The sequence below is a fragment of the Cylas formicarius genome, unplaced genomic scaffold (assembly GCF_029955315.1).
Source record: "Cylas formicarius isolate icCylForm1 unplaced genomic scaffold, icCylForm1.1 PGA_scaffold_2__14_contigs__length_35257938, whole genome shotgun sequence".
Lineage (NCBI taxonomy): Eukaryota > Metazoa > Arthropoda > Insecta > Coleoptera > Brentidae > Cylas > Cylas formicarius.
In genome coordinates, this window is record NW_026844319.1 from 25,036,181 (window position 1) to 25,057,704 (window position 21,524).

At 34.1% G+C, this 21,524-nt stretch overlaps 1 long non-coding RNA gene across 2 annotated transcripts; it reads right to left on the reverse strand.

Moving 5' to 3' along the window:
- Window positions 1-14,466: 14,466 nt before the first annotated feature.
- LOC132698348 (uncharacterized) lies at window positions 14,467-20,292 on the reverse strand. Of its 2 annotated transcripts, none has more exons than XR_009618364.1 (5): window positions 20,019-20,292; window positions 19,739-19,958; window positions 19,352-19,409; window positions 18,926-19,155; window positions 14,467-14,758 (listed from the first exon to the last, which is right to left on the reverse strand). It is a non-coding gene; the product is annotated as an uncharacterized LOC132698348 (long non-coding RNA). The 2 variants fall into 2 exon arrangements; XR_009618363.1 differs by having other exon boundaries at window positions 19,304-19,409.
- Window positions 20,293-21,524: the final 1,232 nt, after the last annotated feature.

Genomic DNA, 21,524 nt, shown 5'->3' on the forward strand with positions numbered 1-21,524 from the left:
TCGGGATTCTGCATGGTTGGTTAGTTTTGATGTTTTTAAGTAGAATTCATTCGGGTACATATTTTTTTATTTGATTTTCTAATAGTTATAACCCAAACGTTTTTTTTGTAATTTTATATAAAAACTAATAGTGATTTTTTCCTGTTTTCAGCAACTTCAAAAGTTGTCCAAGTACCTGAAATGGGATACCTAATTTGTACTATTTTATAATGAATCAAACTAATATTTAATACACTTCGACTGTGTCAGCTTGGACTTGGACTAAACCTATTCAAAAATCGTTAAAATAAAATTTTGTTTTTTTTTTCAAGAAAAAGAATTTTTTTTTAGATACGCCAATTGATGTTTGTTATAGTCTTATAGTTATCTTCAGTATAAAAAAAAAAGATTTTGACATTCAATTACTGTGGAGAAGGACAATACTGTTTCTTTTCTCTTCAATTTACTACTTCACTTTAACAGATGATGATTACTTTGGATTTTTTTTTGTTTGGTAATTACCGTTTTAGATGTACTCTCAAAATAAGAAATACATCAAAAATAGGCGCGACTGCCTGGTAGTTTCGAAAATACGGTTCTGGCCACGGGTAATAGGGACCAGCGTGCTCCTCCAACAATTTACGATTGTTATTAACTAATACGAACGGGTCGTAGCTTTGGTGTTTCGTAATCGGACACAAAACATAATTGCTGCCCACGTTTTCGCCTTTTAAAGCATTAATTACTTGGAGACAAGACTTTGTAGTCTGGTCTTGGTGTCTAAACCAACCGAATCCCAATTAACGAGTAAAAGAACTGATAGGGAGATCTAGGATCTAGTAGCATTCTATTAAAATTAATTGGTAGGATAAAACAATTTTGCGTAATTAAATAACATCGATTGAATTCTCTTGGTTATTTATGCATGTATTTACTTACCGAATTCGAGATAGAAATTGGTTCAAAAACTATTCTACTAAACAATCTACTGTGATTATGATCACTGTCCGTGTAAAGTGTAAACAGCTTCCAGTAATGAAGTGAGAGAGACAGTGGAAGTTCCAAGTTCTTTATCTCTTACAATCAACGAAACACAATCATCTTATCCCAGTTTAATAAAAGAATACATAATACTCTGAATCAGTAAATAAATAGTTAAGAAATAGAATGCGTTTTTGTGGACACAGAGGCCCACTTGCCGTAACTGAATAGCTTTCGGGATAGTCAGAATGTTTGGTTATTACAAATTCAAAAAAACTGAAAATTGGATATAACTGAAAGACTGTGAATCAAATCTCACTCTCTTTTATATTGCGATATAGCCCGTATAGACAGCAAAAACTTTTGTATTTAGGGTGTTCCCGATATTGTGTGCTAAATGAGAAATATGTTAAGTGTCCCAAATTTGCAGATATCAACCTCAAATTTAGCAGTAAAGGTCCGTGTCCACATTTAAACAAATTTGGGTGCAAAATTTTGTTTTGGTAATTTTAGCTTCTAGAAAAATATGGTTTCCACCATAATCGTTTACCCGATAGGCAAAATTCTTCAACCAGCAAACGCGGGAGATCCAGTGCAATAACATTTATTTCAAGCATTTTTTCGATTATATAGAGGGTTTTCAAATTATAGGCAAAAATCTAAAAGTCCAGAGTAAATTATCAAATCATAAATCGTAAACAATATGGCTAATCGGTTCAAACAGCATACGCCGCATCAAGAGCTACAATTTTTGTATTTGCGGTTTTCGCCTATCACACACGCTGCTCGGGATATTTGGAAAAATCCATATGAAAATCGCTCTTTCGGGGGCTCAGTCAAGACGCGATGATGATTATTACGGAGCACTGCATGGTCTCAGAAAAAACTTGTTTTCTCGAAAACCATTTACTATTTTGGAAAAATTCTTCAACCAGGAAACGTGGAGGATCCAGGGCTATAACTTCCATTTGCGGATTTTTTTCAATTATGTACAGGGTGTGTCAATTATGGTTAAAAAAAATTGAAAGACCCTGAAAATTGCCGTTTTTAGTTAAACAATGTCGTAAACTGTATCGAGAGTGTTTCAGGTTGCGTCTACCATACAGGGTGCGCGAGACACTTGGAATAATATCATCGGAAATCGTTATTACTTGTACAATTTTTTATATTTATCAAAGTTTGTCGTGACTTTGAAATTCGGCGATACGTGAAAGACACTTTATACGGGGTGCATGCACAATAAAATCACATCGAATTTGCGAAAAGTTCCATAGTGGTCCTAGGACAAGAAACCACGAAGCAACTACTTTTTAAAATAAAAAGCTGCTTCGCGCTACGCGCTACGAACTTGCTCCTCCCAGTAACGATTTTTCGAAAGCAATCTTGTAGCTTCTGACCTAGTAACACGTCCTTCCGATTGTTTATTGATGATTATTATTTCTTTCTGAAATCAATCTGTTTTCTTGCATTAAAAGAGAATACATGATTCCTCGATATCTAATAGTTAAGTCACTCCAGTACATTGTTGCGTAATCGTTTCCACTACGACTTTTAGCGAAATAAAAAGAAAGGCACAGTGCTACTACTAAATGCATTCACTGCATTTGCATTAGTTAACATTTACATGAGGAAAAAACAGTTTTCACAAGGAAATTCACTCAGCGGACATTATAAAATCTGCATATTATGTCCGACAGGAAAACCATTTTTACGGATAATCTCGAAAGTAAAGATGTGTGGATGCCCATTACACCTAAAGGCACCTATTACACTTATAGGCACTCTAGACCAGGAATCGATCATTTGCTGCTTGACTCGTCGAATAAGTTTTTTAGATTAACATAATATTAAAATAATGTTAGTCAAAGTAACTGCAGACTTTTAAAACAAATGTGAGGCATTTAAACTGGCCGATATTTTTTATTATCATTTATTAACACTGCGAGTACGGCTTCATTTTTTAAAATAGAGGAACAGACAACATCGTAGACCCACACTAGCTCAACAGTGTGCAAACGGCAAACTATTCATATTTGTTATAATAGTGTGTATATTATAATATAATAGACTATTTCAATAAATCGTTAACAAATCATTAAAAAAAATAAACAAAAAATATATTTTTTCATTTATTTATCAATCTGCTCTAACCAGACTCGACTCATTCTCAAAGAGTTGGATCAACCGTAATCTGGTCATAAAATCGTGGAAACCCTATATTTTTGTCGTTTTGGTCCTATATCCTCCTTTTCCTTTCTTTCTTTCTAAGTGCTGAAAAAAAATCTTAGTAAATAAATTTGTATAGTATTGACAAATCTTCGGATTCCTCCTGAGTAGGTTATTGAGAAATCGTTAACATTCGTTGTTTACAGATATTTGTCATAATCAGGAACAGCTATGGGTTCTCCATAATCACCAGCCCAAATATAATTTTGGAAACTTTTGATACTTTCCATTAAAAAAAAAATATGTAGAGGCTACTTTGTTATTTGACCTCACGGTCAATAATCTCTTCCAGATTTTCTTAACCATTTAAACTCTATACACCCTAACAGAAGGCTGGTTTCGTTCTACTTTTATTTACCAGAAACGAGTATTATAAGTCTAATGAGCCATTTCTGGAAGCTCTTTTTGCAAATTTTGCATAACAGGCTCTATAAAAAGTGCGAAAAAGCTAGCGGCAACTGTCAGTTCGGGTTTAAAAATGGTTACCGAACAAGAGAAGCTATATTCAGCATACAAACCTCGTCAGGACCAGATGAAAGACGTTTTCATGTGCTTTGTCGATTATAAAAAGACTTTCGATAATGTAAAACACTATCTTTTAATGTCGTACCTAAAGCAATTTGTACTAAGCGGTTTGATAGAAAAAAGGTGTTGGACAGAGCTGCATTTCATCACCGGTGCTGTTCAATCTCTACTAGGAAAGAGTGTTTCGTGAGTCGGTCTCGAATAATCGTATGAGCATTAAAATCAACAGGAGACCAAGTAATAACGTTAGATACGCAGACGATACTGTTTTAATCACGGATAATACAAACGATCTACAGGAACTATTGAATCGGGCAAATGAAACAAGCACATGATTAGGCCTGAAAATTGGTATACAAAAAAACTAAGTGAGTAGGACTGATATGCAGCTGATGATGATATCAGAAGAATTTCAATATAACAAGAGATTAGGTGTAGAGCAACCTTCCTTAAACTAAAATAAATCTTAAAACTCACAATCTAAACTTTAAACTAAGATACCGAACCCTTAAACGTTATGTTTCCTCATTTCTTTTGTATGGTGTAATGGCCTGGACATTAAAAGCAAATTCTATAAATAAATTAGTAGTATTGGAGGTGTGGCATCTGCGAAGAATGCTGAGAACATAGTGGGTAGATCGCATAACAAATGAAGAAGCTGTTCGAAGAGCACAATTAGAAGATGGAGAGCTTTAGGAAGGAATAAAGCGCAGAAAAATTTCCCATTTGGAACATAATATGCTAGAAGAACGATATCAATTCCACCGCCTTATTCTTCAAGGTAAGACCGAAAGAGGAAAAAGGCGAGTTAGAAGAAAGAAATGAGACAGGGATTGAAAATTTTCAACATCTCCAAAATGCTGCAATTAACAGAAACATATGACCGACGCCGATGCAAGAATCTACATGGCACTATAAGAAGTAGAAGACACCCTAACATGAGTTTTATGTTAATGCGTTATCATATTACCGTTCGGCCCAAAAATCATCGGTTATCAGTTCTTTTGTCTGCAGAACCGAAAAACTATCTCCACCCAAATTATTGAACTCAGCATTAAAGCACCTAGAATCTGGACGTCTCCCTAATAACTTCCACATTTCACTACAAACGTTCCATTACAAAATACACTTCTCTATACCCTCCCAAACAAAATAAGTCCGAAAGTAATATCACACTTGCTGCTTCTTTACATTCAAAAGATCTTACATGATAAAGTTCTTTAGAAATATAACGTTAATACCAGATTTACCACTTTTGCAAAAATCTTTCAACATATTGGATCAGTGAAAGACAAAATTCCGTTAGAGACAGCAGAAGTTTACAGCATTCCATGCATACGCCGCAAAAAAACATTAAAGAAAAATACGAACTAGGCTAAGAGAACATAAAAAAAGCTTTAAGACTACGACAAATAAATTCACTAGCAGTTGCCGAACATAATCATGAAACCTGACATCAAATGTTATTCGATCAAACTAAAACTCTCGGAGAATCCATACAAATCTCTAAACAACCAATCTTAACCGCAACCTTTCACCAAGACGATGTTCATGCCTCTTCTTTTGCTCAGCTCCCCTCAGCAGTTAAGCCCTGAAGAAGTCAACAGGATTGGCGAAACGTCAGTAAGTTCGATTTATCAACAGCCAACGTGAGAGGAATTCAGAAGGTTTGTAAAGTGCCTGTGGAAATTTCTTTGAGAAATTTGAATAAATATTTTCTCAGCAAAGCGTTGACATTTCTTTATTAGAATGTACTGAAAAACTATCCGTTAATCCTTCTCGATTAGTATAATTTTCATATAAAGAAGCAATTTTCAAGCATCTTGCATCGTTATACACTTTTCTTTAATTGAAAGTCGAAGCGGATTTTATGATTTTAAGCATATTACATCCTTACGACTTCAATGGTCAGACCATAAAACTTTACGGTATCTTATAACCTTATAATAGGGGATTTATAATTAGAAATATTTCGTTAATTCCATTTAATTAGTGTGTTATTGAGAGACAACGTCGCTGTAAATTGAAAGTTTGATTTTACGACTCCACCTAAATTAACGTTATCAACTACACTTCCGCGACACTCAATCTGCTGTAATTATTATTGGTATTATTCGGCGTTTGATTTAATAAACAGTTTTAAAACCTGGTTTCTATACGAGCTTCTCATGAAACTTTTATTACCGCCAATTTAAGGTGAATCAATCGGTTTTATTATTTAATTTCGTCATTTGCTCATATTATGTGCCTATTTTGGTAGAATTATGTTATATGTCCGTACCTACGTGGTCCGCTTGTAATTAACTTAAACATTATCGATATTTCATTCATACGAGATGCTTATCTTTCCAACCAACTTCTCTGAACCAACTTTCTTATTTTAAATAAACTGTATATTAATAAAAATTCGGCAAGTGCGTTCCAAGATGATGTGTGATTTAATGATATATGTTAGTGGTCATCTGTTTGACCAAATATGCCAAATAAAAGATTGAAGTTTGTTCTATCTTATCATGAAGAAATCAAATTTCATGTATATATTACATTATTTTTATTATTATTATTATTATTATCTTAGGCATACAAATTGAGTCCAAAACATTTTATTACAGCATACAATTTATGATGGAATGTCGAGTTTTTAGTTGAAAATCTGGTCTCCTCGACTTGGACTGTTTGAAACCACAGTATGATATTTCCAGTTCATAAGTTGACTTCAATTGTTTCAAATATGATTTAAAATCAATTTGAATTAGTATAATAAAATCCAAACGAACTGATGGTACATATCATAGCCGCCTAGACAAACAGCAAAACAAACTCATAACCCTCTTTTTGATTGCAAAAAGAAATTCATACTACTTAGAAAGAGAGTCATATCAGTATTTTTCTGGTAAAAAATAACTATAGCGCCTTGGCCTTTAAACTCCTTTGAGTCTGAATATTCTGCAGAACATTCCATAAAATTTTAATTCGTTTCGTAGCTCAGGATCAAGTCCCGTTTCATTGGAAGCACAGTGTCTACATGCGAGAATAGTATATTATGCAAACGGCATTTGACTCACGAGTTAATAAACGAAAACGTTTACGGAAAGTGTCAGTCCGTTTTTGGGTACATTTTCGCAAAATAACACGAATACATTGACTGACATGACCGTCAGAATTGACAAACGTCAAAATTCAAACGGTAGGAAATATCTCCGAAAACATCCGATTGCTCGTGCGGTAAAATCCCGGAAATGTCCGAAGTGGCTCAGATCCGTGTGAAACGAAACTGAAGTGTTAAGGTAACGCTTCTCGCACGCTAGATCGGGAGTAGAAAAAACTTCTTTTTCTACTTCTTTCTGTAAAATTCCTAGTTATATTAATATCTTGCGTGCTAAAAGTGTCATTTTACAACGTCACTTTCGTTTCCCATGGAGTCACTTCGGACATTTGCTAGTTATTACCGCACGGGTATGGGACTATTCCGATGTTTTCGGAAATATTACCACACGAATTTTGACGTTTGTCAATTCTTAATGTATTCCTGCTGCTTTGCAAAAATTTACCCAAAAACTAATGTTCATGAAAAAAAGATAGTATGCAACACGTTTGGTAAACTCTATCGTTTACCACACTTGTTGCATAATATACTATTATCAAGGTGCAAAATTATTGTTAAAATGGATCATCCAGAGCTAAATACAAACATTAAAAAAGGAGAGTAACAAGTTTAGCAATGAAGTAGCAGCGATGGTGTTCGTTATGTTTTCGTTCATAATTTTTGTTTTGGTTGATAATTGTAAGTGAAAAGCATTTTTTTAAGACGTTATCGGGATTGAAAAAATAGTAAACATACAACAAATGGCATTAACTCAAATATCAAATCTCGAACCGTCAGATAGTCTGAACGTCAAAATCGACTACACTTGAAAATTGTCAGATATGTTCTGAATTAGTATTTTCGAATAGAAAATTAGATTTGAAACCAGACAATGTAAATCCACTTTTAGTGATATAATTTTATTTTCTATTAACTCGAGTGAATACGTAGTTGCCTCGAGTTGATTTTAATTCCTGTGTGATGATTTAATTAGCTTATAACTGCCTTTTTTAGCTATCCACTGCTCAATTAAACAAAATTCCGTTAAAATCAAAATAAATAAGAACTAAAAGTTTAGACTTTCACGAAATTATGACAAATGACATTTGATAAAGTTTTCGGAATAATTGTCATGTCAAAATATATAATTTAGTGAATATCTGTTCTTATTTATTTTGATAAATGGATTTTCATCAAGTAAAAGCCTCCTCAGTTCAAAACTCCGTTACTCTTAATTGTTTGATTCGGGAGCATGAGAAATGAAGTAAATGACTTTGAAACTGTCACTAGCACCTCATAAGCTGGACTTTTTGCTTCTAATACGACGGCAAAATGCCTGAATATTTTTTGCATTTTGTAAACAATGCGGTTACGGTTACTGTGCCGTTGTCACTTAGCGCCTCTTTTTATTCTCTCTGTATTCCTTTGAAATTCCTCCTCCGTGAAGTTGACACCCATTATCTGCCCGGTCATTTAATCCGAATTGCCGGATCCGACAAAGAATCTTATCGGCGTGTCTTTAAAATTCTTTGATCGTCAAAATAACGCGCAGCCTCCAATTAAGCGGGACCTTATACGGCCTTTAAGGGTCAGAAGGCTAAAATAACTTGTCCACTGAGTGATATAGGTTTCAATTAACAATGCGCCGTATTGCGGAGTTAACGTTTTATTTCGGCTTTATCATTACGCCAGGGCTGGACTAGGAAGGTTCCTTTTAAAGTTGATAGCAAAAGCTAATATAAACGCTCAAGCTCAAATTTCTGTACATACATTTTAATTAACTTTTCACTTCTCTGGAATTGAATGGCATTTATGCGTTTACGGGTGGATATTTTAAATAGTTTATATAAAGCTTGAGTGATTTGAATCGAACAGGTTTTTTTATTATTTAAAGTGTACACATGTTTATTTTACAGGTATTTTTTTTTCCTTAACAAAGAACCTCCTCTTAGACCTGATGGAGTACTATACGAACCCAACATTTTTCGTTAATATTTTGAATCGCCTGGAAATGACGCAACAAAATCTGGTTCAAGTTTTTGCTGCAACTATCAAGTCACTATAAGCACCTGTAGCAGAAGTGAAAAAATATTCAAATCTTTTCTCTAAAATTGCTGTTGGTTGGTTAGTGGGAAAACCAATCAGAAGCAGGAACTGTAAAAATATGTAAAAAAAATTATTAAAATAGAGCAAAATATATATTAAAATTACTGATGGATGGAGTTGGAATGGGAATGGAATGAATAAATATTAAAGTGAGTTAATTACTAAATTAACAACAATTATCCAGAAACACGTCCAAGCACAACATGACGACTCTTTGTTTCATTAACGAAACTCTAGGAATTCCTAATATACTTAATTGAAAATTAAGGAAAGGAAAAAAATACCGTCCCTTGACCTGTGTTGCCACCGAATTTGATATTAATAGGAACCTTGTTTTTTTTTTTAGCCTTTATAACTTTTAACTAATAGAAATTAAGTTCGCCAAAGATTAAGCGCCAGAGGAACCGGATTATATGCTGTAAATAACCCGGCATCGAGGCGGGAATGAAATACCCTCTGAGCAATTACACACACGTCGATTTTCCCGCTTACTTTTTATATCGCGTAACGTCATCTACCGTCTAAATTACATTTACGCACAAGACCAGTGAGCGTTACCTTCTCGAAGAAGGCCCCCAGGTGACCAGGTGTACTCCCACGGACACCTGCATACTCAGCTGCCCCCTTAAGGTATGTGAGCGGTCGTTGAGTCATTATACCGAATAATTATTGTACCTAGACGTACATTTTTTATTACTTTATTATTCAAATTAACCGCTTCAACTAAACATACTCGAAAGTTTTTGGGCACTCGACATACATTTACCACTGGTTAACCTTCTCAATCACATATAGCTGAAAACAAGACCTCAAAAATATTAGTCTTTATTATAAGTCCAATTCTAAACTATTACGTAGAGCAGTACTTCAGAATAACTTTACGTAGCTTAATATTCAGTTGCACTCATCACTATGTTCTGATGGATTTAAATTCTCTTCTTTGTTATTATGACGTCATCAAAAGATCAAAATACATCCAAAACACATAAAGCGTGTATTGTGTAAGCATTTTTTTTAGAGAAGCATATGGCGAGAAATCCAATCAAAGAAAACATCATAATACTGAGAATTTAAAAACTAACATTGCAAAACTAGTATATTTTGCAGCCAGAGAATATATTACAGCCGAAGGTCATGTTAACATCCAAACAGATTAGTCTAGTTAATAAGTTCAACTTAGCAATCTGCCATTCTAGTATATACATGTCACATACAGATAGCTCCAAAAATTCTCGCTCTCTCTCTATGGTGATCAGCGCCAACATTACCTTGAATTGTCTAACTACATCCCACTAGTTTCTTTAAGCACAGCGGACACAAAATCAAAATGCTGCGCAACAGAATATCGACATTCACATACATCGCTATTATCGACCGACTCTATCAAATCTACAATCTACAAGTAAGAACTTTCCATCATTTCATCGAGGGTACTGCAAAAGTTTTTTCCACTTCAGGTAGTATCTTCAGGGTTTCGTTGAGGCAAAAAAATTAAGGGTCAATGAAACATAGTATATTGACCTCGGGGTATGATTATGCTCTTTACGCGTGTTCCGGGAATCTGATAATTGAAAATTTTTTACACATTGTGGCGTTATCGAAGGGGTGACGCACCTATTTGCGGCTCCGGTTCGATGCGGACGGGGCGGCACATTTTTTATATTGAAGCTTTGAAAATTTGAATTGCAACACACGATTCTCTGTTCGAAATATTCGAAATAGTTCTAACAAAGTATTGCAACAGATTATTTTTTTATAATTCTTTCCTTGTACTCTAAAATTTTCCATGCAATTGATGTGAATGATTGTGTGAAGAAAAACATACACTGTCAACTTTTGAAGGGCGTCTCTTTTCAACATTAAAAGAAAGCCAGAGGTTATTGAATATGTAATTAGAATATAGAGCACCAGAATGATTTATTATGTTCTGCATAACGTTGTTCTGTATTGTTTGGAGTAACTTGCTCTTCTAAGTTGTCTGCAGCTTCTCTTGCAATATTGTGGACCGATGCCACAGCACAAATCACTGCCACAGCTTTAGTTTTATCATAAGAAATAACTGAAGCAAGCGTATTATGGAGAGAACTACCTGAACTACCAGTTGCCTAAAATGTCAATGTAATGGGGAACCCTTTGTTCGCAAATCAATCCCGCTCAATTGTTAAAAAAAATCCATGTCTCCAACATGGCTCTTGGGAAGTGTCACTACTTTTTAGTGTAGTGTACGAAGATTGAAATAATTGTAATAACGCAAATTAACACATAAGGCAAACTTGAGGAATAAGTACGTCATAGATTTGAAGTGATATGTATCTCTTTAGAGCATTATCAGTGTTAAAGTTATTACATTTGCACCGACATTAATTATCTCAAAAAATTCTGTCACTTCTGTGTGAAACTTTATTACTATCTCATTTTAATTTTGATTATACAATCATTTCTGGATTGTGATGATATTAAAAGTATGCAAACAGTCCAAAGTTCTTGTATAAAGCTAATAATGCTTGCTTGAAGAGTTGGAACGGCTTTCCATGGTTCACCGACTTGCTTTGCATTCAGTATGTCTGTATTATAAAATAATTAGGTGAAAATGTCCGCCCTATCTTCATGAAACAATAACATCGTATAGATAATCACAACATAAATATTCGTAGAAAATATTTGTTAACTATACCTTTTCAAAAAAAAAAAAAAATTTCTCCTGTCAGATTGTGTTTATAATTAATAAATATAAAATAAATGATTTCACCCAATCTATTGACTCATTCAAAAGACCCAGGAAATGCAAATTTTTGACACGTTGATAATTAGCACGACATTTTAACGACGATTCACTAATTAAGTAAGAATTTTGCTTAAATAAAGAAATATCTTTTTTTTTCTCTTTTTCTGAAAAACTGTCTTCTCTCTTCTTTCTTTGTCATTGTATCCTGTTATTCTTCTATACCGTTCTCCACATAAGGTAAACTTCGATTATTGTATTTAAGGGGAACATGAAATGTTGTAATATGTATTATTTTTTTGTTATAACTTTACTTTTGGTTAGTTTGGCCTCAACAGCACCTTTCTTTGGGAAGGAAGTTGCGTCAAGGCCCATTATTCCTTTGTATAGCTTAATATAAATTTATATAATTTGGCATGATAAACATTACTGTTGTTATTATTTTTTTTTGTTTTTTTTTTTTTAAGAGAGGAAATGCATCATGCACGAGTTGCTGTCTTTTCTCTGGGCAAAACAGTGAGAGACTCTAACCCACTAAAACCTCTTTATTTCGACACCCTGTATCGCATCCATGGAACCATCCGTGTTTGACATGACATCATGGATGGTAGGTTGTGTAGTCTTCTGAGATTATTCTTAAACCGGTTGTCACGCCATATTGCCTTTTTCTCTCCTCTTTCTCCTTCTGAGTCATTATGGTTTTAATCATATCGTGCATTGTTTTCCACTGTTCCTCATTTTCTAACATTTTGAGAACTAAATTGTTTCGTACTACGCTCCATCTCGCACATTTAAAGATTGTATGCTCTACGTCGCCTATTTCATTGCAATATATACAGGTGTCAGTTGTATCCTTTCCAAATTGGCGTATGCCCCAAAACACCCATAGCCTGTGATGCCTTGTGTTAGATAATAGTCAGTGTGCCGAAAAGCACAATTTACCCAGTCTTCTATGTTGTTTATAAGTCTTTTAGTCCATTGGCCTTTTCTATAATTATTTTCCTATACATGTTTCCAGGTTTGTATGCTTCTTGTTCTTGCAGTCATATTTGAGTTCTTTGGGTTGTGAGCACCCTGTTGGTATACATATCGCCTCTCCTGAGTAAGAAAGTCGAAGGGTATAGCCCCCGTTATAATTTGTAAAGCGGCAGTCGAGACGGTTCTATATGCTGATGCCACTTTGATTATCATTTTTCGCTGGACCCTGGAGATCATATCTTTATATTTGTTATGCTTTAATGCTGTATACCATATGGGTAACACTCTCCACCATTCTGCATAACACAATTTTCTTGCAGCTACTAGGGCCTCTTATATTTGGCATCAGCCTTGTTAGCCTTGCCACCCGATCTTTAGCTTTCTCTATTGTGTTTTCAATATGTCTTTTAAAGCTAAGCCGTTCATCCAAAGTGATACCTAGGTATTCTACGGTTTTGCTTGGTTGTATTTCCACCGCACCCAGATTGATTCGTATGTGATCTCTCTTTCTTTTGCCTTTTAGGATGAGCATTTTTTTGCGGGGCCAGCTGTAGCTCTTATGCGATTTCATCATCATTCATTTCTTGATAATACGTGCTCGTTTTCAGCTGTCACCACTAGTGCCAAGTCGTCGGCAAAACCAATCGACATGGGATAATTTGTAAGGTCCATCGTAGGCTATGTTCCAGAGTGTTGGTCCTAGAACTGAGCCCTGTGGGACCCCTGCACTTATGTTGATGTTTTCAATTTTTACTATTACTATTATTATTATTATTATTATTATTATTATTATCATTATTATGATTATTGTTATTATTATTATTTTATGTCGAAATTCCGTTCTACGAATCTTGTCCGTTTATTAGAGCTGTCCGCCGGTAGAGTGTTCTCTGTACCGATAGCCGCTCTTTTTTCTTTTTTACTCCGACTAACCAAAATAACAGTGTTTGTTTTTAAGTAGCTCATAAAAATGCACCTCCCGGCCGAAGGGAAACAGTGCAATCTAAAAGTCTCATCGGTATATCGGCGCCCTGGCAAAAAAATAACCAACTCATCATAAAAAATGGGCCGACGGAACAACCGGTCAGACACGACGCGACAAACGTCGCCTATAAGTGGATTAAGTCACGAAGTATGGAAGGTGCGGTCCGCACCTTGGGACACACTGCGCGTCATGTGTCATGGTGGATCATATTATGTCCGGGGTCTACGGGTCCCCTGCGGCGGCGACATGACAAACACGCACTGCATTTCGCATTACAAGTAGATATAATTAATTAATTGACTATACAGAAGGTCGGGATATTAATAAGTGATGTCGGTCCGTACTTTATCGCGTCAATTATGGAATAGGCTCGAGAGGATCTATTTATAGATTGTTGGGCGACAATTCGTTTTATACCACCGTGCCCACTAGCCTACATGTCAGTCATACCTGCGTGACGTACGTCTGCGCCGATTACATCGCTTTCTTGACCCGCAGTGAAAACCTGGACCATTGCTTTATTAGCAGATTCAAAGCTGCCTATATTATTTGCGATTAGCCGTGAAGTTAAAAAGGCAACACTGCATATTTTTTTAGATAGTTAACGTTAGTTTGTCGCGGGCCTTCTATGAGAAAATCCCGAAAACCCACCACGATATCACCCGACATAATACTGATATTCTTTTGCCGACTCAATAGAAAACTTCTATCTAGCAAGAATTTTGTCGATTTGTGACCATGAGATAAAACGCATCTCAGCACTTATTTTTAATAAACACTGCCAACAATGATGTTTGAAACTATCCCAACACTGTCATTGTTTAAGTCACCAATATGCAGATTTGCGATTTTCTTTAAAATTTAAAATTACTTACTTACTTTTGAAGAATGACTCTAATTTCTGAAGCTCTTTGTTTACCAGTTTTGGCCTCTTAAGTGGAAATTCAGCAAAAATTCCTTCCTTGGTTTGGTAGGTTTCAACCCTGATTATCCTAGATTTTTCAGTGTTTTTCGCAAATTTTTGTGCTGCTAGATATATCAAAATCATCAAATCTGCACTGCATATATCAAGATCCACTTTTCTCTTCTAGGCAAAAGAGCTTTTCATGCCTTCCCGTTTCATGGCACTTGCATAATTTAAGGTATGTACATACAGGAACGCATCGGGCACCTAAAATTAACGACATTTTATTAACACAAAAAAAAAAGAAACTTTTTATACTAAAGTGTGTACTTTAATGTTTACTGAGATGTCACCCTGACTTTTTTCCTGTTTTATATAATGTTTTATAATATAGATTTTAAATCAAATTTGGTTAACACAATGGGGCAAACTTTCGAAACTTTTGTTATAAGTTATGAACCACACAGTTGATCTAAAATATCTAAAATGCTTTGGGATACAGGGCTTTAAATTTTTATTTTTGTTTTTTAACATGAGAAATTCGATTTTGTTGTTAATTAAAAATTTTTAGTGAAATAAATGAATTCTTCAACCATTTTTATGTAAAAAATATTCGAATTTGGGGTCGGTTGGTCCTAGCGACTTCGAAATATTTTGGTTTAAAGTAATGATCAATGCATGTGAAAGTGTGCAAGTGAATCAATTTTATAAAATAACCTTTTTTACTCAACATAAGTTATTTTTAAATAATTAAATAAAAATGTACCACCTCTTCATCTCGAAAATTCCTGGAGTTTCGTTCTACAATAGTCATTTATTTGTATATATAACGGTAAAATTTCGCTTTTTTACGTGACATGACACGTTAATATTTTGTAGAAATAAGAACTAGTTTCACATGTTCACAAAATAAAAAAAATAAAAATCTCATGTTTTTTAAATACACACACACAAAATAAAATATCTCATGTTTTTTAATTTATTTCAATTTTATTGTATCATTAAGGATTAAAAAAACTACCATTTTTCTGAAATATATCTATCAATAGTTATCCGGATTCTTTAGTTCTTCTTCATTTTGAATATGTATGTCTCAAACTAAGGTTTTTAGATGTCCTCAAAGGAAATAAACCAAACTATTAAAGTCTGGTGCCAGGTTGGCGATAATTTATGTTTTATATGCATTTGCACTTGCAAATTTGTATCAAATTCAGGACAGCATACTCAGGATTGATAAAATTTGACATTAAAAAAATAATCTCATTCTAATCGATTATCTACTACCCAACTGTACGTAAACACGTTGTTCTATTTGTATTGTTTACATCACATTACAAAAAAAATCATTGTTGAGCAAACTTATGCACTGCAAACCAAAGAAGACTTCGAGGTTATAATTAAACAAAGTTTTAACAGAATTGTATAAATGATGTGTCAAGTCAGGTCATGACAATGATTTTGAAACTGCAATTGGCTAATAATATACATATAAAGTACAAGATTTGTAGGCCCTTTTAACTCTTCATTATTTTTAGTTGAAATAGTAAATAGGATCTGAACACATTTGTGTTGATTTGATATTGAGCTGAAATATAATTATTTAAAAATTTGTAAGCTGCTTATCATAACCAGGAAAAGAAAGTTAGTTATTTTTATTATCATTTTGTCACAATCATTAAAATGAGACAAAATCATAATCGACAGAAGGTTTAGTGGAGTACGATAGCAACATTTTTTCCATCTAAAGTAAGCAAAACTACCAATGAATTAGCTAGGATATTAAATTTACCTAGATAATCAACAACAAATTATTTTTCATCGTGCGAAACAGCCGAGAAGGGGGTACCGCGTTATTAAATGTCGAAGTATACGTAATTAGTTGTTGCTAATCAGAAAAGGTGGAGCCTAAGCATAACCAACTTGATTCCTTGGGTGTAAAATAAATGCGAGATTTTGCAAGATAGGAGGGAACTTTTTATGCAATCAGCTGGGAGGAAAACAATGCAATGGCGGAATCGACGAGGTATTTCAAGGACTTCTCGATTAGTTTGTTTAATTTGCAAATGCAGCAACAGTCATGCGAAACGGATGGCAGTGCCTTTGTTACTGCAATGTTGATGTTGAGAGATTGGTGAATTTGCGTATTTAGTCCGTTTTTTTAAATATATGCAGTACAAATTGTCTAAGAAGAAAATCGATATATTTTTTTATTTTAAGATAAATTATATTGGGCATAATGGGGCATATTTAAATTAAATGGAACAGAATTTTTTTTATTTTAACTTATTATTATCATTTTAAATTTATTAAAGTCACAATTTTAGTAAGTTATACTGATCTAGCTTCATCCGGCCTCATCGTTCTAATCTAGTCTTTTAACTTCATTCATCATATGCGTCATAAACGTAGTGGGTTATGACCATGATGACATTATATATTTTGTTATTACCAAGCTGTCAAATCTAATCCTGTTAACAGCTCTTTTATACTGTTGGTTTTTATATCCAATAGTTGCTGATTATTTTGACGAATTTGACAACTCGACGATTTTCAAACTGGATTAAAAAAAAAACGCTTATAACGCATATAATTTTTAAATTATCAGACATTTTTAATTGATTTATTATTTACATATAAATTTTAAATTCGTTACGTAATTTTATTTTTCTTTATTATTTTGTTTATTTTACTATTTCCTTACATTCACGGTAAACTAATTTATCAAAGAAACTTCCTCAGGCTACTGTAAATTTCTCTTGTATATTTAAATGTAAAGTAATAGTAAATATTTTATCTACGAATTGCATTTATTAGATTTCCAACTGCCATGGAACAGTAAAAATTTACAACTAAAACGAAAGTAGCTAAAGCAATAAAGAGATAGACAAGGGTTGTCTTAATTAGTTTTACTTAAACAAAAGAAATTTTGAATTTGATTTAGCGCGTAAACTATTCAGTGATTAGTGTATTTAGTATTTTTCACTTTAATGCATGCAGAGGTTGATATTTGGTATTATTATAAGTTAATAATTGCAAAAATTTTGCTAGAAATAAAACTGTATTGAATACGTATTGCGTCTTCTTTGTGTTGTATTATTTTGGATGAGAATTGTGCAGATTTTTTCAAACCGATTCACCCTGCTGTAAATTTTGATAGTGTGTGCGTATCGTAAAAGAGCTGATTCCGCCTTTGTTATTATTAATTATAAAATCGTACTTAAGGAAAATAAGAAAAGTATGGGTGTGGGAATTTCTCTCCACGCCTCTGCGTTTTGTTATGATATTGATATGATTTTTTTTATTCTAGACCTTTTTTTTTACCTTACAAACGAATCAACACGAGACAGTTTCCATTATCCATGTTTGGTTTAAGGTAAATATTATTCACAACTGCTTGAAAATCCAACACTACTGAGGCATGGATCAAGGATGACGCTTTGCATCACGAAAATAAATGTTAAATTGAATCTAGTCAAAATTATATAAATTTTAGGGTGTTAAGGTTTTATGTATTGATATTAGTGGACTACGGACTTCTACCACAAGCTTTTTGGTCCACGTTTTTAGGCCATTTTGAATCCCATTCGCAACAATCTACTTTATCATTAAAAGGTAAGACTGCTTTGTTTTGTTTCCGTTTGTTTTGTTGCTTTTTGTTTATACTTTTTGCAAAATTTACGTTGCATACGTTTGTTATTTGTTTATATTCCTGGTATAATTTATTTCAATCTTCAAATCGTGTTGGTTTTCGACAGACCCTCAGCAATAAAACTTTAACGACGTAATTACCTATTGTTATTGGGTAAAACTATTAAAAAATACTACATTATTCAACAATGGCGGTAAACGGCATTTGACTCGCTAGTTTGCACAAGCGGAGCGAGTGCTTAATAAGCGAGTATGATATAGTATATTATGCAACAAGTGCGGTATTTGACTCACGAGTTTATTTGACACGAGCGGAGCGAGTGCTTAATAAACGACTGAGTTAAAAAGTTTACCGAACGTGTTGCATACTATACTTTTTCTACGACCGTTAATTTTTGGGTACATTTTCGAAAAACAACACGAATACATTCACTGACATGACTGTCGGAATTGACAAATGTCAAAATTCAAAGCGTGGGAAATATATCTGAAAACATGTATATAAACAACGGAATAAAAACCTTTTTTAAAACGTTATGTTGTTTACTTAACTTTTAAAATTGATCATTAAGTGGTTCATTTAAAGGAAAAGACTAATTGAAAGAAGAACGAACCAAGGATAGAGCTTTTAAAAGGATTAAATTTTTATTTGAATTTTTATTTGAAAATGGTACAATTGGTCTGGGCAAGATATTAATATAAAAACTGTAAAAACCACTAAAGTTCATGCGAACAGTACGTAAAATTTCTGTGGGAAACTTAAATTATAAATGTCTCTTTACTTACCAACTAGTCCATTAGATTTTAATTGCAAAACATTTTTCTATGTGTTTGGGTACATTTTCGCAAAATAACACGAATACATTCACTGACATGACCGTCAGAATTGACAAACGTCAAAATTGCGCTCAAACCCGTACGGTAAAATCCCGGAAATGTCCGAAATGGCTCGGATCCGTGAGAAATGAAACTGACGTGATAAAGTGACGCTTCCCGCACGCTAGGGTTTGGATAAACTGAAAATGAAATTAGAAAAAGTTGAAACCACTATCAATATAAATCCTCCATAGAGTCGTTTGTAAAATGGGATCTAAGTACCGCAAAATAGACAAAAGGCAAATAGTAATGGAATCACACAAATTACGCACTTGGAGATTTAGTTACCTTCAAGAAATTAAAAGATGTAGATTAGGCAACAGATCCGCAATTTACCTTGCTGAAACATGGTTCGATACACACGGGACTGAATCCAAAGGATGCTTTGATTCCACTGCAAGAAAAACGCATAATTTGAGTGAACAGCATATGTCTTCGTCTATATTATTGCATGAAGATTGAAGATTTGTGGAACCAAGTAAAATCAAAGGACAGGGCAGAAAATGTTACTCCTACTTTAAGTCCCAGTGTTATAAATTTAATAAAAAAAGTAATTAATAACATACCAATTGAGACCTCTTATAATTATTATGAAACTCGACTCTGATAGTGAAACAGAATTAGATTTTGATATTTAGAATAAAAATTCCTAGCTATGAATTTAATGCATGTATTTAATGGCATTGTTTTTTTCTTAGTATAATCTAATAATATTATACCCACCTAAATAAACAAAAAAAAATACATTATTAGCAAAACCTTTGAGAGTCCGTCCCTGTTTATGTTCCATCCTCTACCGTTCCGTCTCTATCTACCGGACCCGAGTTTTATTGCCGTCGGCTGGTAACTTCCATAATTGCGGGCAAAAGCCGGCCCGATGAAGATTGAAACATATGTATACTTAATGAATTGTCTCATAAACCATTTGGTGCAACCAGAATAACTATTTTTAATGTGAGAAGAATGGTAAGTAGTTGATGAAGGCCGTGGCATTTTTTCTTACTGGATTAATATTCCACACAATCTCCACCGCACGGCCGCTCTGTTATTATCATTATTGAAATCGTGTTAAGAGTTTGTCGCCATAAGCTGAACCGCCGTACTAGATATCACAACTAGGAGGTTTCCGCACATCTCGGTGAGGACGTACGCGTGTGTGTACGCGTACTGAAAATTACCCGGTTTAATTATAGTTTAAAATTATAGTCAAAGTACTTAGACCGGCGCAAGAGTGCGACGGACGCACCGACAGACGCAACACCGGCAGCCAAAGCAACGACTGACATTCGGCTCTACGCAAATAAATATAATTAGAATTTACGAGATACCGGTGGCAGGCCGTCTTCTCGGTTTCTTTACTACTGTACTTAAATAAATAGCGCTACTCGTAAATTTGCAATGGATACAGGACCGTATTAAAAATTGGGTTCGCGAGAGGCAACGCTCCTGTCCATGTCTTTGCGTGGGCGGGTCACGCGTTTCGTTATTTTGCCTTTTTCGTTAATCGCAAATTCTTTTTTTTTTTAATGAATCGAGCGACTGCGATACATACAGGATGGGTGCCGATCCACGCATATAGCTATTGCATTATATGGGGGCCGTTAATTCTGTTAAACTGATGCGCTTTATGATGAAATTTAACACTAATTTTAGAAAAATTACAATAATTTGGTATTGTTGAGTAAATTAGAAATTAGTATACTTGCGTTCTCGCAATACTCCTTGAAATATCTAGAGGACACTTCCAGAATTAATGACGTTAGACTGTTTCAAATTCATACTGTATAATCTTTAGCTGTTTGCGCGGCCGTATTTTTTATTTCACGTCGTATGATGGCACAATATTGCGTTGCCAACTGCAATAAGTATTCTACTTTTTTGTCAATAATTCTATCCCCCCCTCTCTCTCTCTCTCTCTCTCTCTCTCTCTCTCTCTCTCCCCCCCCCCCTCTCTCTTTTTCTTTCTCTCTACTAGTCTTATTTTCTGGTAATGGTAGGTATCCACTACCTTTTTATCCAAGATTTACTCTAGTTTTCTAATTAGGGGTACAAACACAAGTATCTTCTTTACACAAGAGAATGCTTATTTTGACATTGCCACCGCTAATAAAATAGCAGTTATAATTCACAATTATAATACCCTTAGTAAACTAACCAACCAGATAGGTACTCCAAAATTATTATGTAGCTTTGTCTTGTTGAATTCCTACCAAACAATTTAAAAGATCTAAATTTTAAACAAAAAGCTCTTTTGATACCGAATTCTGTTTACTTTTCCATAAATTAAAGCTAACACTGTGCTGTATTTATCCACACCTGCAAGCTTTGTTTTTATATATTATGTTTAAGAGCGTGTTGATGAATTTATTTTTTAATAATTTGATTTGTCAAATTCTGGGGCTAATTGAACCGTTTTTTAATTGCATACATTTTCGATGTCCGTTTTTATTTGAATTTATACGTGTAACTATAATTTACACAAGAATGCGGCGACCAAATCCGAAATCGC